General features: G+C 46.7%; 1 protein-coding gene across 2 annotated transcripts in view; it reads left to right on the top strand.

Moving 5' to 3' along the window:
• Positions 1-2,716: 2,716 nt before the first annotated feature.
• The window catches only part of HDAC4 (histone deacetylase 4), a 214,088-nt gene continuing 199,765 nt past the window's right edge, over positions 2,717-17,039 (top strand). Inside the window, exon 1 of one of the 2 annotated variants that reach the window (XM_048953284.1) lies at positions 2,717-2,855. The gene's annotated coding sequence lies outside the window, so the exon portion shown is untranslated. Of the gene's footprint in view, positions 2,856-3,252; positions 3,350-17,039 lie in introns of those variants that run through there. The other variant, XM_048953285.1, reaches the window with a different exon arrangement.

The raw sequence follows: 17,039 nt of genomic DNA, 5'->3' as shown, positions 1-17,039 counted from the left end.
TAGAAGGCATCCCAGCTGAATCAGAATTCACCGAGACAAGAATAGAAAAGGTATACCTGAAGGAAAACGCAGGAGGGGGGCAATGTGGATGTAACATTGTCTGTTTAATTACAGCTGTGCTCTAAATCTGGTAGTTGCTGTTTTTTCTTTTTTCTTTTTTCTTTTTTTCCTGATGGCAAAAAGGATGAAATGAATACGATGTAGAGAGGACACAGATGGGAGTGGGAGATAAGGCAAAGAAGGGTGACTGGCAGGAGAAAAATATCAAGGGAGAGAGATGATGGCAACTAACTGATCAGGAGGAAGGAGAGAAAGCAATCCACACATGGACGCTTGTGTCTGGGCTTGACTGCAGCACTGGCACTTGGAGTAGGTGTTGCTCTTCAGTGGCAAGGCTCTAGAGGAAGCTCTTGCTGGCTTTCTCCCTAACTCGATGCTCTCTTTCTGGCTGAGGAGGTGGTGAAAGGGGCAGCATTAGGATGCAAAGCTGAGAGACCCTCTTTTACTTCCTCCAGGTTGCTGTGACTGGGGAAGGAAACGAGCTGCAGCATTGTGATGGATGTTACCTGCTTAAGCACATCAAAAAATGGAACCTTTTTGACAAACAAGAAGTAGAGTTCAGGTAGAGATGAGGTGGAGGTAGGCGGGAAGCTCCGTAATTGCATTTTATTTCAGTCTTTATGAATTAGCTCTGCCAATTTTCTTTTTCCCCAATTTTTTATTTTAATTCAAATGGCTTTTAAGTAAACTTTTCAGCTGCAATTACAGTAAAAACAGACCATACAATATACAGTCAGGTTTAATATATAGGAAGAACACTTTTTTTTTTGCTCGTGTCTGAATTCTAGTTTACAGGAACAATGGCAGGGTTTAATTTTCTGTCATTATGCACAGGTTAGCCTAGACTGGATATTAATAGACACACATATTCACACCCACGACCACAAGTAAAGCATCAATCAAATTTGGAAGATAAAACTTACACTCCATGGCAACTTTAAGGGTGCAATTTTCTTTCTCTTCTTTCATCTTTTCAAAACACCTCCAGCCATGCAGAAGGCATTGGAGGTGACAGACCCAGCCTGCAGAGGCCTCTGCAGCTTGGAGCTGCAGGAGAGCATCCGGGGAACATGTAGGGGGTGCGGATGCTGCAGGGACCACTTAGGCAAAGCAATGGCTGTAAGCGTGTTGGTGAGCAAAGCACTTCACAGCAGCACAAGAAATGGGGAGCCTTAGGAGGGGGCAGGCAGCCATGCAGCTGTCCTTACATGCATCCTGCCATGGCCACCGCTCGTTAGATCCACTGGGCAGCTTCTGGCATATGTGAATGTTGCCTTGTTGTTGGCTGCACGGTCTGCACTCGTGAACCTCTAGACCTAAAGCACTTACACCCACATGTCTCTGGACACTTTAAAATAATTTAGAAGCTTATTTATACATGTAGACATACATGCACGTGAGCACACAAACTGGCCCTGAATAAAGATAGCAGAACGACCGTAGAAGGAAACCTAAAACCTCACCGACCAAAGAACAACAAACAAACAAGCCCACAAGCCAGTATATGGTAAAAATGAGACAAAAACAGGCTTCAGCTTTATGCAGAAGTGGTGCACGCCTTAGACACGTACTGAAGTGAGAATATCCCCAAACTTCAGGTCCTCTACAAGGCAGACTGTGCTGCCTGTAGGCTCAAGCTTAGAATAATCAAAATTGTAGAATCACAGAATGGCTTGGGTTGGAAGGGATCGTGAATCTCCAACCCCTGCCACAGGCAGGGCCACCAACCTCCACGTCTCATAGCAGCCCAGGCTGCCCAGGGCCCCATCCAACCTGCCCTCAAACACCTCCATAATGGACAGGGCATCCACAGCTCTCTGGGCAGCTGTTCCAGCCCCTCACCACTCATAGCAAGGAACTTCCCCCTGACATCTAACCTCAGTCTTCCCTCCCTCAACTGAAAACTATTTCCCCTTGTCCTGCTGTTATCAACCCTTGTACAGAGCTGACTCCCCTCTTGTCTGCTGGCTCCCTTTAGGTGCTGGAAGATGTAATGTTTGTTCCAAACTGCTGCTCACAAATTAATCTCTTAAAAATAAAGTAAGATAGGAAAGCTGAACTCAACAGGATGATTCTGCTGATGGAACCATCAGACTGATTCTGAACTCCGCCAAGAAGCAGGCATGTTATTCATGGCATGGAAAGAGAAGCAACCGCAGGGGTCAATGTCAAATGAATATGATTTTTAGATGGCTTTGTAATTGTTAAGCATCTCAAAAAAAAAAAAAAAAAAAAAAAAAAAAGGAGATAAAAGAGCTGTGATTGTATGCTAGAATACAGCTGTACATTATGAAGGAGGAACAAAGTCGTTAGCAACTCCCTTCAGGTCCCAGCCGGCCCGTGCCTCTGCCCCTTCCGCTTCTCACACGGTGATTCAGGCGCTGTTTAAAGCGGCGCAGCTCGGCAGCGGGACGGGGCAACCCAACGGACGGCGCCCAACGGCCGCAGCCCGTCCGCGCGCCGCGCCGTCACCTAGGCGACGTGCGGGGAGGCGGGGCTAAGAGCCGAGGCGGGGTCCGATTGGTTCCCTTCCCCCGCCGCGCGCCCAGCTGGGATGAGTCGGAGCGGGGGGAGAGCGGGAGGGGGGAAAGAAAAAAGAGGGAGCCGCGGCTATAAATAAACCGCGCTTCCTGATTGGCCGGCGGGAAAAATGGTCGCACCACGTGACTCTCCATCTAAAAATTCCAAGATGGCGGATCCCGTCACGGGCTGAGTCCGTTGGTGGCGCGCGCGCCGCCCGTGTCCGCCGCCGGGCCTTCGCCGCAAGGCTCCACGCTTCTCCCGCCGTCACCTAGGTCAGTACGCGGCGCCTCTCGCCGGGCCGGACCACGCCGGGGCCCCGCTGCCCGCCGCACGGGGTCTTAAGGCTGCGCGAGTTTCTGTCCGCCGGCTTTTAATCCCGGCCCGGGCCTCGCTGTGGTTCCCTAAGGCTTCGACGGCGCGCGGCTGTTTTCCTCCGGGCTCCGGCCGTGCGGCGCGGAGGGTTCCGGAGGGGGGAGGTGACGGGCAGCTCCCCGCACCAATCGCGTTTGCCCTCGTGGTATTGGCGGGTGGATTTGAGCCGCTGTGCCACGCGATTGGACGCCGAGCCCGGTGGGGGCGTGGCTTCGGCTCGCCCTCCTTCGGGCGGCGGGCGGCGGCGCTGGCGTTTTTTTGTGAATGAGGCAAGGGGGCGGAGCATCCGGATGGCCACGCCCCCTCGCGGGCGGCCGCGGCTCCTCCCACCCCCGGCAGCAGCGGCGCCGCCTCGGAGCCGCGCGGGGCTCGGCGCGGAGCGATGCGGGCAGCGGTGAGCGGCGGGGCCGGGGGCGGAATGGGCCAGGGGCGGCGGGGCCGTGCGGGACCGAGGAGGCGCCGACTGGCGCCTCCTCGGTCCCGCACGGCCCCGCCGCCCCGGGTTTGGTGGAAGTCCCCTAAAATGCTGTTTTTCTAGGTTGGGGGGATAAGGTTTGTGCTGCGACGTTGGGTTCCTAACTTAAAAAACAGAAAGGAAAAAAAGAAAGGGCTTGTAACGCGCGTGGCGCTGCGTAAGGGAGGTGCTGCCGAGCGCCGGTGCGGGTTTTGCTGCAGGAATTTGTCAGAACGATGCTCAGCGCTATCCGAGCGGCGTGGCGAGCGCAGCGTGGCCTCTTAGCAGGGGAATGTGTTTGCGGAGCGATTATTTGCCGTTATGGTAGGGCTGTATTTGGCGTTACGGAGGGAGCTGAACCGGCCCTTTATTCAAAGCACTTGCGTAATTGTTTGGGGCATGATAGGGGAAGGTTTTGTTGCTTGCTCGCCTCCGAAGGTTGGCACCAACCCGGCTCGTTGCCTTAAACGCCCATTTCCTAGCGCGGCTCGTTGCTCCCCGGCCCCAAAAATGCTCCCTTGAAGCGAGGTGTGGGTGTGCTGGGTCGGATGGGTGCCCCGTGCTTGTCCTCAGCTCCCTGCCATGCTGACAGCACTGCGATGTGCTGCTGTCAGGGGCTGCTTCCAGCTGGGGCCGCGTTGCCTGCCAAAAAGCTACCTGAAGTTAATTATCCGAATTAGGCTTTGATAACAGCGATGTTTCTAAAAGCTAAGGAGCTCTGAAGTTTATATAATAATCTGCTTCTTGGCAAGGCTACTTTTTTTTCTCCTTTTTTTCCCCCCTCTGTTCTGATTGCTCTGATGTTTCCAGCCCTTCCTCGTGGAGTTCCCAGCCCAAAGGCTGCCTTTGTCGCTCTGCAGGCTCTCAGAAAGAGTTAAGAGGGCATTGAATTAAGAAAGCTCAGCTGCTTGTATACAAATATACCGCAATTACAAGGCACCAAAGTTATTGCAGAATCCTACCGTCACCATGGCGACGTGCTCACTCAATTACATTTGGAAATGTAAAATGCCACCCAGTTAGAAAGAGTAAGTTTTTAGCACTGCAGATTTTCTGTACGAAGCGAAACGTGCGTGGCACGGCTCTCCAGGATGCTCTGCTTCTCTCTGTGCATGAATGGCATGTGCACCTGACAGGTGTCATCACTGGCGTTAAGCTGTGCTCTCAGTTGGCTGAATTGAGGGGAAAAAATGATTCTAAAAATCTTAAATCTTGAAAATTGATCTTCCCGTTCTTGATTTTTTTTTTTTTTTTTTTTTTGGGGGGGGGGGGGGGGGGGGAAGGAAAGGGGAAGGGTTTGCTTCAGGGTTTGGTTTTGGAGCAAGGATGCTTTAGAACAGCCAGAAATGCATTTTGAAAATGACCATCTTTTAGCAGATGGGATGGAAGCACGGGGTGGCAGCTCTCATCCTTTGCACGGGAGCTGCCCTTTCAGAAGTGTGTGTCCATGACCTGCAAAGCCATTCAGCTCTCTGGCTTTCTTTGCCATCTCTGCTTACATAGTGTTGCTAGCTGTGGTTTAGAGGGCAATATTGGTACTAGGTGGACAGTTGGACTGGATGGTCTTAGGAGTCTTTTCCAGCCTTAACGGTTCTTTGATATGTAGGCAGGTCTGAGCTGTACAGCTGGGGTGGGGGGCACTGGGTTCCATGCCCCAAGTACGTGATGCGGTCAGTGGGAGCGAGTCTCATTTATCACTTAGTGTTGGCTTACGAGCAAAAAGAATAAAACAGAAGGAAGAATTAAGCAAAAAGAGGTGGAAGCATGGGAGCCGCCTGGCTATGGGCTGCTGGAGAGGTGGAGCTGATTCCAGCCTGCAGCATTAAACTGTGCAGTGACCTGCAAGGGCAGGGAGAAGGGCTTCGTGAAAATAAAAGGTAAAGTTGAGCAGGAGCCCGTGGGTTTAGATTATGTTGCCTCCTTTGAAGTGGCTTGCTGCTCCCTGGAGCAGACTTCTTTAAAGCCATCGGAAGATGCCTCTGGGATTGGAAGCTTGGTGCAATGGCTGAACCTTTCCCTCTGTGATCATTTGTGGGTTTCCAGTTCTGAGGCAGCTACAGCCTTTCTATTGCATGAACATACCCCAAACCTGATAAAACAAAGCATCGAGGAAGAACGTTTCCACCACCTATGTAGTATATGAAACAGTCAGATACTCCAGGTCATCTTTCTGTTTCCAGAGCTGAGAATGGCTAAGAGCTACTATGCACTTATCAAGTAACTTATGCTAAAAGGAATTTGCATGCTGAATGTCCTTTAGAACCTGTTGCACAGCCTAACCTCAAGGACTGCAGGCTGACAGCATGAGGTGCTTGTGTTCTTGCTTGGCTACGCTGGGCATGCCCCACTGAAAGCCCACTGCCATTGTTTTTCAGCACCTTTGGGCTGCATTCCTGGAACTCTTGTTGTGTGCCATGCCTTTGTAATAGCACTGTAAATTAAATGAATCCTTCTTTTTCTTGAGTGCAGCATGTGCTGTGTGGGTTAAGTGGCCAAGTGTGTGCTGAGCAATGCTCCGCGGGGTCTGACAACCTGAACGTTCAGGACCCAGCTGGGCTGACTTCATCATGGGCTGAAAGCACTCTTCTGGTCTCCTGTTCTTTTCCAGCTGATAAAATGGCTGTGTTGTGCTGGTTGGCAATACGTGGATTTGTATTTACTGGAAATACTGCTGTGTGTATGTGTGTAATAATGTGTATATAACACAACTCTTCAAACCCTTAGGACTTGTCTCGGTTGGTTTAGGGTTGGTGCACATGGTCATGTTACCAGAACGTTTTATTTGCTGAATGGTATTTGCTGTTGGTCTGTTCCAAACTACCAAGCATAAAGACCGTAAAGAAATATTAATTGGAAGTATTGTTTGGATAGTGATAATGATCTTCATTACATATTTGCCAAGTGTTCTTGACTCTTCCTGCTGGCCTCTTTGGTGGTGTCTCTTTCTGCTTTGTTGCTCTCCTAGCTTATCTGTAGCTTATTTTTAGGCATCCCATCAATTTTCTTCACCTTCCTTTCTCAGTCCTGCTACCCAGCCTGCAAAGTCGGCCATTGGATTTGCATTCTATCAGATTCCTGCTTGAATACCTGGAGCTTATTTTGTTAAATGCGTGTCATTGGACAGAGGAGCCGTCAGGATGCGTTTTGTCACTTCACTCAGGAGTGCTCTTCAGTTCTGCATCTGCTTCCCTTATAGATAACCCATGCTTTCCATTTACAGGTACTCGAGGTCTAAGCACACCAATTCTGTACAGTGATGAAAGGAACGTGGTTCTCCTCAGCTTGCTGATTTCAGACTTGCAAACAGCAACAGCGATCAAAAAAACAAATAAAATCAAAACTGAAAATATGATTTTGCCTTACATTGTGTCTTACAGCAGTCTCTTATCTGCTGCATTCGAGACCTTGGCTTGAGGGGTCTTAAAACTGCTGTAGTAATTAATGCCACTCACATTTTGATTATGTTATGCAGGAAACTGAAGTGGGCCAGGTTTACTTTCTTGTGCAGCGGACCATGTTGATAAGGCAGTATATAACAGATGATTCATGAAGTGCTGCTTGTCATTGCCAGGACTGCCTGAATAGCAAGCAGATTTTGGGCAGTGCTCCTTCACTGGGAAGATTTTAGGCAGTTTAAGCTGGGAGAAGGGGAGGGAACAAGTAGACGTGCGTTTCTGGCTGTCTTAAAGGATAAAGTCAGCAAATTTCAGTGAATTCAGAGGGGCAAAAATGGGTAACATAAGTGGGGACAGAGAAGTAGGAAAGCAGACAGAAGTTGTAAAATGATGTTGGAAAGAGGAGCAATTAGAACAGTGTAAAATCTCCTGGAACGTGTTCATCCTCTGGTTCTCCGTTTGCAAGGAATTACAGCTTGGCCTGCCTCCGTAATACTTGAATCTTTTTGCACGGCAGTCATTACTGGACAGATTTTAATCAACTTCATTCTTTTCCTTCATGTTTTTTTTTCTGCTGGATTTTCTCTCAGTTTGATACAAATCTGCCCGATGCTGCTGTCCACTGGTGCAGAGGAATATGTGCTGAGTTGTGGTCGTGGGCACCGCCGCCGTCTGCCCCCGTGGAATGACTGAATGTTTGTTTCAGACACAAGAGGTAGTCAAAAAAACAACAGAAGTTGCAGTTTGGAAATTGAATCTTAGGCCAATGAAAAAGCTCTTTCTAGTCTGGGTAAGGTTTTGTTCATTGTTTTTAACCCTGAGAGTGCTCCAAGGCAGCCATTTAAAATCATGGAATCACCAAGGTTGGAGAAGACCTCCAAGATCATCCAGTCTAGCCGTCCACCTACTGCCACTATTTCCCCACTAAACCATGTTCCTCAGTATGACATCCAAACGTTTCTTGGCACCTTTGGGGATGATGACTTGGGCAGCCTCTTTGCACCTCACCACTCTTTAGGAAAAATTCCTTCTCCAAACATCCAACTTGAACCTGTGGCACAACTTGAGGCCATTTGCTTAGCTTGTAGGACCAGCAGGAAGGCAGAAGGCTGCTGGGAGGAGCTGGAGGCTGGGGGTGAAGGTGATGTGTCGGCTCCTGTCAGGGGGCTGAGGAAAGGATGCTGCATTGCCTCGGGGCATCAGTGGCTCAAGCAGGCTCATAGGGTTTGATGAAGCTTTGCAGCCCTGGAACCCAGGAGGTGATGTGGCACACTGGGGACCCTGCAGGTACAGGCAGGTGAGGTTTGATGACTCTTGTTTGCTTTTGAGTTTGCTGTCCTGGACGTGTGTATCAGTATGTTTTATAAAGAGTCAGTAAGCTGCTGAATCATAAAGTGGCTTAGGTTGGAAAGGAACTCAAAGGTAATACAGTTTCAACCCCTCTGCCATAGGCAGGGTTGCCAAAGTGAATGAAGTAGTGCATTGTAAGTGTTTGCTTGACGTGGTTGTGTAGGATAAGTTAATGTATAGGAGATTAAAATCTGGGCACTGACGGTGTAGCTGTGCTTTGTGTTAATTGGCCTTTTAAAGCATCTCGTTCTTTCATCTCGGCAAGCACTGACATCTGATTAATCTTAATTCCATTTATCTATTATGAGTAGCGAGGAATCTTGATGTTTCACGTGTAGGAAATAATTTAGTTTATTGATTTATTTTCCAAAGAAACAGTGCTTTAATGATGTGCCTGTCACCAAGACTTAATTACTGTTAAATTCTGTGAACGTTAGCGTACTATGACTCGCTTTATGTGAAATCAAATTGCGTTTGTCAAACGCACAAGATAGCATTAGTTGGCAGCTATAATTTGCATTAACTTATATCTGAGAGCTAGCTGTGATGGTGGGCCTGGCCCCAGTGGGTGAGCAGGCTATGCTGTGCCTTGGCCTGTGCCTACAGCCAGCAAAGGGAAGGTGCAGCATCACAGCTGCATCCACGCTGTTATCCTCGAGTTTCATGCTGAATAAGCAGTTCTTCCAGGTTGCTGCTCAAGATTAAAGATAGATGAGCATGTTGCTCTGTTCTCCTTTCTTCCAGTTTTGTTCCCATTTCGTATCACCTCAACAAAAGGGGAGGCCTGCAGCTTTCAGTGGGTTGTTTGTAGTAGGTTAACGTATTTTTATTGCATGAAATTACACTAAAATAGCTTACACAGTCGCATTACGTGTGCTCTGTAATATTCCACTTAGTTTTGGTGTTTCAATTTGTTTGGATTGCTCCTAGAAAAGGTCCCGAAACATAAGCCTGAAACAATGAATGGATTCTGTTGTATGCTGTTCCCTGTGAGGCTTTGGAGAAGGGAGTGTTGTTTAAAGTTACATTTTTATCTAGTTTGTGGCTGGTCTGGGAGGAGGTGGGCTGAAGAGAATGGGAGCATCAGCCTTTGTGTGGGGTGGGATAAGTCAGCCTGGACACGAGTCAGGACTTACAGGTTGTCCATTTCCCTAGGACCAATGGGAGGGGAATACAGGCTATTGGACAAGGGAGGCCCTAGAGGGAGAATTTGTAAGTAAAGTTGAAGTTCCTAGCAGGCTGGGTTAGATTTTAGGGCACTGCCTATGATACCAAGGTCTCTGCGGGGCTGCAAGCACAGCCCTTTCCTTCCCCATGTGTGAAGCAGAAAGCCTGCTCTCTGCTGCTGTTCTCCACTGCTGGCTGACAAACTCTTAGATTTCTGTAACCTTCTGTAGGCAGTGATTGGTGCCACAAACTGAAGCTTTGCAAATTAATGCCACTGCTGCTCACGGGCACCGTGACATAGGGAGAACCAGATGTGGTTAGTACTGAATATGCTCAAAAAGGTGTCTTGTCTTCAGCCTGTGCTGAAGAGAAAGGGAAGGTGAAATGGCATGGAAGGTTTATTTGAGCCTGGTGTGAGATTTCCTGCTGGTAATTGATTATTCCAGTGGATTGGAACAGACGTTGGCTCTGCATTTACATCTCAGTTTTTCCTCACCTATTTGATGTAAACAGATCTCTCCTAAAATAACAGGATCCATGCAGAAGATTAATTTATGCACTTCATCCCTTCTACTAGGCTGATTTTGAGTCCAATGGTAATACTTTGGTTGGGAGAAATTTTATTTTATTTTTTTCTTCTTCAGCCTCCACTAGCAGATGTGTTTGAATGAAATGCTCAGCCTGGAAGGGAGGCTGGTTCTCTCCCTAACCCTTCAGAAGTGAACGGCAGGGAGTGTATTGTGCTGCACGTGGTAGGTGGTGATTGCTTCATTGGGGTTGTGCTTCTCCATCCTTCCACTGCACTCTTCTTCCTCATCCTTGGAGAGAAGGAAGGCTGCTGCCTCATCTGTTCCCAGTGCCGTAAGCATGAAGTGTTTGATGAGCTTAATCATAATTATGAATGAAGTCACAGCATTAGGGAAAAAAAACAAACGCTTTAAGCTTTGCTAAAGCAGGGAAGTGGTGCATGGGAACGTATAACAGCAAAAGGCAGTCTGAGTTTTTTGTGTTCTGAGTTATCAACCCTGATGTAATGAGAAGAGCTGGGTGCTTCTGGATCTGTACAGAAAAGGCTTGTGTACATATCAGTGTGATACAAAACAAAGTGTAGCACTTCAAGTATTCCTTCAGAAAGATTGCCTTGTGTGCTGAAATGTTGTTTGCAGACTGTCAACCACTGCAAATAGGAGAGACTCATACTACATAACTGTATGAGTGCTCTGTGGTGTTTTCAGGTGGATTTACACAGGTTGTGGTCTTGTTCACCTCTGTGACTGTGTGTGGTTGTTATTTTTCCTCGTGCTCTCTGTGTTAGTTTGTGCCTTATAAACAAAGATGGGTGGTAGTGGTACCTGGTACTTGCATGTGGCCCGTGACATGGCAAATCTGAAGGTAGCTGGTATTCCTTAGGGAGAATCCAGTCCTCCTCAGTGCCTGGGGTTAGGCAGTTCTTTTGGATGGCAGACCTTCGGCTGGTACCAGTTTTCAGAGGCCATGAGACTAAAGCATCCTTCTGCCAGTTAGTGACAGTATGAGAAATCTCAGCTGAATTCTGTTTGGCAGTGAAAGTGTGCTGCTGCTGGTCTTTGCTATGAAAATGCTGTTCTAAAAATAAACTGAAGTACGGGGATGCTGAAAGCAGGGGAACAAATGAAAACTTATGCTTGACTGATTGAGGAGATAGTTATCGCAGAGTAGTGCTGACTGCGGCACGAGTGAGGTCAAGGCAGGAAAGTTCTGCACCAGGCAGTACTTGCATTGTAAGGGGAGAAGTAAGGAAACTGAGACTCATAGATAGACATCAAACTCTTCTGTAAGCCTACCAGCAGCCAGGCTGCCACACCACAGAGGTTGTGCCCCTGAAGCCCAAATAGCAGTTGGGTAAGGAGTATTAGACGGCAGACGTGAAATCCTGTAGTGTTGCAGCTAAACCGTACTCTTATCTGTGTAGATCGTGTTTGAAATTGGAGGTTGGACTGTATAGATAGCATAGAAAAAAGAAGGCATTCATGTTTAATTAGGTGTTCACCTAATTTAAAATGTCAGAAAAACCAAGCAACTTGAGACGTGTAATTCTAGAAATGAGAGCATCTTCTTTGCGTGGAGTTTATCATCCCTCCTCGTCAGCAGGATATCCAGTTGTATACCTTCATAGAATCATAGGATCTTCTCAGTCGGAGGGGATCCTTACAGGCCGTCTGGTCCGGCTCCCCTTCAGTGAGCAGGGACACCTACAGCTCCACAGGTGCTCAGAGCCCATCCAGCCTGACCCCGGGTGTCTCCAGGACAGGGCATCCACCAGCTCTTGGGGCAACCTGTGCCAGTGCCTCACCACCTGCATTGTAAAAAACTTCTTCCTTATATCCAATCTAAATCTCTCTCTTCTAGTTTGAAACCATTTCCCCTCATCATTTTACAACAGACCCTGATGAAGAGTCTGTCCCCTTCCTTCTTAAAGCCCCCAAGTGCCATTCTGAATGACATTCCCCTAATTCTTTCCTTTGCTGGAAGCAGCTGATCAAGATGGGATGTTGGGAGGCAAACTGAAAAGCTGAACAAAGTGTTGAGCTTATGTGTCCCTCCTTCTGGAAATACTGCTAGTGTGGTGTACCCCAGGCTAAAGAGTTAAATGTAGACTTCCTACCCACTGTCTTTTTGCCCTTCTAAGAAAAATCAAACCTTACAGCTGTATTATTATTGGTGATAATTTAGACTTTTGCTGTGAATAATGTAAAGCCACTTGGGAGCCGACGTCTCTTGTGAAAATCAGCTCCGGATTTGGTATCTGACAATTTCTCTGTACGTCTTATATTTGGGCTTTCATTCTGGTAGCACAGATGCAATGTGTGTGCCTTTAGATGCTCAGATTGTTTAAAAAAAAAAAAAAAAAAAAAGTAAAATCATCAAAATAACTAAAGTATACAGAGTACCAGTGGGGCTTGCATTCCGAGTATTGCAACACAAGGTGTTCTCTGTTCTAGACTGTAAATATTTATCTCTTGTCAAAGCACAGCAGTTACTACTGGGAACTGATCTGGCATGCGAGAAGGTTTTCCTTAAGGAATTTGCTTCCTTTTATTTACAGTGTTATCGTATATTTAAATTCCAGGGCCTCAGTGTATAGCTCTGAGGCTCGTTCTTAACACTGGCAGCGAAAACCTAAATTATCGCATCCACTGAATGCAGATAACTGAGTTCAGAGCATATGTTGTAACCAGCCAACAAGTGGGTGTGAAAATCAAGCAAACACAGGAAAAGGTACCGTCTTCCTGCAGCTGCAGGAGGCTGCTGAGTGAGGATGACAGCCGGCCGTGTCACTGAGTGTCTTCTTGGCAGCAGGGAATCTGCTTCCAGTGATGGCTTCTGGGGTGGCTGCTGATGGAGCATTGCCTGGGTGCAGGCGTGGTGTTCCTGCACTTGACTGTTGTCCCTCTCCTCGCCTTGTGGATTTTGTCTCCTCGAGCAGGCGTTCACAAACCTTTCAGCTTTCCCTTAGCCTCCCTGACATCACGCCTGTTTTGTCCTAAGCCTTCTGCTGGAGCTCCAGTGCTGTGCTGAGTGCTACCTGCGGAGTACTGCTGCTCTGCACAGATTTATGGGTGATGATGCGAAGCCTCGCTGCTGGCTGAAGCTCCTGCTTTTGAGGAGCTGTAGGCTGCTCTCATCTCTCTGCAGAGATTTATGTTGCTGGGAAGTTGTTTCGGATCTGTTGTGCCATATGTGGGTGACTTAGCTTGGAAAAGGTCTGTTTTTCTTTTTTACTTAAGCTTTTCTATATGCTTACTATTTGATACCGACAATCACTGAAGTTTCTGTGCTCCCTATGCTTGCCAGGTAGATGACATACCCCCGCACTTTGTCCCAAAAGAGGCCGAGGACTGTCAAGCAGGTATTCCAGTTGGAATGCTTTTTTCCTCCCTTAGGAAACAGGCTCGTTACCAAAGCAGCGCTGTTACCACCGTGGTAGTGAAGGGCTGTATGTGCTCCCAGCACTGTCTGGATTACAGAATACAAGATGTGCGTCTCGTGCTGCGTCCAAACCCAGCTCCTGAGCTTGTCTCTCTGGTTCAGAGCTAGTAAGCAGATAAAATGAAGTGAAAATGAAAATAAATGCTTTCTTTGGCTCCAGTGTCTATAGACATAGAATATATCTATGACATAGAATATATGTCATATATATATATAGAATATATGTCATAGAATATATATCTATAGACATAGAATATATCTATGTAATAGTATATAATGCATCTGTCGGGTGTCTCTTCCTCTCAAAACTTCAAGAACAGCAGATGGATGTCCTAGTATCACTTTTTGGAAACAGCTCTATGCTTCTGGGGTTATCTGCTACCAAGTCACGTCAGCTGCAGCACCAGCTCTGTAAGGTCAGTCTACAGGGATGCACAGTCAAGACAGCCTTTATTTTCCCCTCTCTGAAATCTTTTGCAAAATTCACTGTTTCATCTTCTGGGCAAGAAGCTCTTTCCCGAGGCAGCTTTGTCAGGGTGTTTTACAGCTTAATGTCAAGTCCTTTGTGTACTTCCACATGAGAGTAGTAAAAGATAAATGTCCGAAGTGATTCTTAAGTACTGTGATATTCAGAGTTGAGCCAAATTTTCTACCCCAAAAATATCTCAGCATTCCTCTGAACAAGGTCAAGGTGAACTGTCCTGCACGATGTCCTGTTGGAGTTGTGTAGCTCGCTTGTATGCAGTGTGTTTTAGTGGGCTTGAAGTAGTTTGCAAGAAACCAAAAGCACGTGAACTCTCAGTAGAAATGTCTGTCTGTTTGCATATTCACTGGCTTGCGTGCATGCAGATCTGTCAGCAGCCTCTGCTCCTTTTTGCTTGATCTTATCTCTCCATTCCATTTCAGAACTAAATTCCTGCAGTCTGCTTCCCCTCGCTCTGGCCTTGGAGCATGCTTTGTGTGCAGAATGTCTTGAGGTGACAGAGGCACGTTTACTTTGCGGTGTCTGAGGTTGCTGGAATTTAAAACTGGCACCAAAACATACGTTTTCAGAGAATAGTAAAATCCAGAGTCTTCATCAAAGCCAACCAATTCCTGGTGGTGTGTTTGCTGAAGCTGAACATGGCCTAGTGAGGAGGATATCTAAAAGAGTGCGAAGGTGCAAAAAGCCAAATCCCAGGAGTCTGAATGAGAGACTTCAAGTTTAGGCTATGATGCTCTAATAATTGACAGTGAAGACTGAAGAGAGGCAAAACAGCATTTAAATTGCTTTGCTTGATTCCTTGCCTGTCATAGAGAGGTGAAAGTTGTCATGTAATGTATAAAGCCGTAAAGAGCAGTGTAAGTTGTAATCTACAGCACCTGGTGTGAAATAGGATAGATGCAGAAACTTGACAAAATGTGAAGCCCTGCATATCTGAGCTGGGGAGTTAAGCCTTCCTTGATGGCACGGAGCTGAAGTCTTCTCAAGTGGTGGCTGACAGTGTTTTAAAATACACCAAAAAGGGACTGCATGGCAGGTACTGCATCAGTCCACAAAGTATGTCCCAGTTCCTGTGCCAGTTGTTCCTTCCTTGCACATACTACAATATTCTTGCTTGTTGGCCACGAGCTTGACATTTTTGACTGAAGATTCAAGTTTTTATTAAAGAGTGCTCTCTGTTATTACAATTTAACCCTCTTCTACTTCAACATGCGAGTTAACATTTGTCTGGTGATGGTGATTAACTTTCTATTCTGGGCATGTTTGTGGTTTGAGAGAGCCTGACTTGTAATTTAAAAACAAAATGGGTGGAAAAGCCTGGATTTTCTGTGCATAGGAGGATATACCTCTGCTTTATCTTCTAATGGTGACTGGTGCCTGTTGGGCATGTTCCTGCAGTTAATTTCTTGTTGCCTCAACAGCTTGGGCAGGTAAGCCAGAGACTGAACAGTGCGCCTTGTGTTCACTGGGGTGGGAGGAAGGCACTTTGAAGGCAAAGCTCTAGGTTTTGATCAGTGCAATATCCTATGTACTCTTCATATAAAATCTGGGGGTAGATAGGACTGGAAGGAATGGCCTCAAGTTGCACCAGGGGAGATTCAGGCTGGACGTTAGGAAATACTGCTTTTCCAAAAGATGCTGCAGTGGACTGCCCAGGGAGGTGGTAGAGTCACTGATCCTGGACGTGTTGAAGAAACATTTGGATGTTGTGTTGAGGGACGTGGTTTAGTGAGAACTGTTGGTGATAGGTGGATGGTTGGACTGGATGATCCTGTAGGTCTTTTCCAACCTTGGTGATTCTGTGATTCTGCGATGCCATGTTGGCATTGAGAAAAGGTGTGCAGGTAATGCAGTACAGCTACATGCCATACAGCATAGGAGAACAGAGGCAGATTAAAAGAAGAAATGGTGAAGTAGCACCAGAAGTTGGATAGGGCTGAGATCAGTTTGTGGAAGATGGAGGATGTGGGAGACATGGTGCCTATTCAGAAGGCTTCCACCTTCGCATCCACCTTTCTTACACCAGTGCAAAGCTGCCATGCAGCAAGATCTGGCACTGGGAAGAATGGGGTAATTAGATTCAGTGATGTGCCCACTCCTATGGAGGTGGAGGAGCAATGGCAATCAGAAGTGGCATCTTCCAGCTGTGCCCAAAATGCAGAAGGCTCCTGGGTTACTGCTTTGCAGTGGGAAGTGTGTTTTGCTTTTAGTATTTGCATGTAAGAAGAAATGAAATAGAAGAAATGTTTCACCACAAGAAAGAAGCAAGAAAACATGAAAACTTTGTTAATTCTAGCTTTTGTGGATGAGAACATGCTGCTGTTGGATGAGTTGAGCTGTAGCCAGCACGCAGAGTACAGCTACAAGCACTGTGCTGTTAGCTGGGCTACCTGGTTAACGATGTGCAGTGTGAGCTTGAGCAGCCTTCATCAAGTTTCTGGTTGAACTTAATGCTAGTTCAAACTAGCATTACAATGTTTGTTCTTTAAAAAAAAAAAAAAATTGATATTTTTTCAAGTTAATGAAGTAATTAACAGTGATTGATGACACATGTACTTAGCTATTTTCTGTTGGTAGACCAGATGGGTTAGGCACAGCTAGTGACCAGTAATTTTGATTTCTTGTCAGAAGGAACATGAAGTTCAGATGTGGGCTGTAACAGCTGAAGTAGAACAGTAAAGTTTGATGTTTTTCTCTCTGCTTTCCCCTACCTATATAAGAAAGCTTAAATAGACAATCTTAGGTAAAAAAAGTTGTGATTTGTGTGCTTTCAGCAGTTGAGAAAACTAAGCTGGAGTGAAAATGCAGTTGGAAAGCTGAAGGTTTTCAGTGGTTTCCCAAAACTAGGTGCTTAAAGGTGCTGGCATTCTTCTTTGGCTGTATTGTGCTACTTGGAAAGAGGAAAGCTGTATGTGTATGCTTGTGCAAGCAGGTAAGAAATTGTATTTCGGACTTGTTTTGAAAGCTGCAGGAAAGTGGTGGCTGAGTCCACTTGGTTTGGTCAGCAGGGTAGAGAGAAAGCAGTGCTGCTGAAGTGTTAGAATGTGTTGCAGTGGTGAGTTTTGAAACACTGCTGAAACTTGAACAGATGAGGGTGATGTTAATGTTGAAGGACTGTGTTTGGATCACAGGTATTGACAGGAAGCCGGTGCTCGTGGTGTGGTGCTTCAGCTGGACTTGTCTGCTGGTCAGAAAACCTGCCTGGCACTGAGGATGTTGTTGAGGAGGCTTGAAGACTAATACTCTTTTTTTTTTTTTTTTTTTT

This window comes from Lagopus muta, chromosome 8 (assembly GCF_023343835.1).
Source record: "Lagopus muta isolate bLagMut1 chromosome 8, bLagMut1 primary, whole genome shotgun sequence".
NCBI classification, from domain to species: domain Eukaryota; kingdom Metazoa; phylum Chordata; class Aves; order Galliformes; family Phasianidae; genus Lagopus; species Lagopus muta.
This window is presented reverse-complemented; position numbering and strand designations above follow the sequence as displayed.